A 333-nucleotide genomic window follows, 5' to 3' on the forward strand; every position below is an offset into this window, starting at 1 on the left:
CATGTTTCTCTGTAAAGAAGGATAGACAGTAATTAGTTATAAGAATAATCGCAATAAAGATACACATACACGAGAGTAGATAGCAGATGTGACATGTATGAAACTCCCCATTCCAGCTTTGCCTTTCAAAATGCACAAAGTGACAAAATGTTTCACTAAATGTTCCAGAGACCTTAGAGGAATGCGGAATCAGCCCTAACATCCAGGAATGCAGCCCAGCACAAGAGGAAGTTCTTGCGGACATTGTGAGGGAAGCCGTTACCCCGAGCGAAGACGAGGGTTCGCTCTCCATCTTTGCCATCGTTTCCCTTCTTCTTGGTAAGTGATAGTTTG

The 333-nt window shown here is 43.2% G+C and overlaps 1 pseudogene; it reads left to right on the plus strand.

Moving 5' to 3' along the window:
• Positions 1-333, plus strand: part of LOC119594335 — a 20263-nt pseudogene that overhangs the window by 13786 nt on the left and 6144 nt on the right.

The sequence above is a fragment of the Penaeus monodon genome, chromosome 33, assembly GCF_015228065.2.
Source record: "Penaeus monodon isolate SGIC_2016 chromosome 33, NSTDA_Pmon_1, whole genome shotgun sequence".
Classification (NCBI taxonomy): domain Eukaryota; kingdom Metazoa; phylum Arthropoda; class Malacostraca; order Decapoda; family Penaeidae; genus Penaeus; species Penaeus monodon.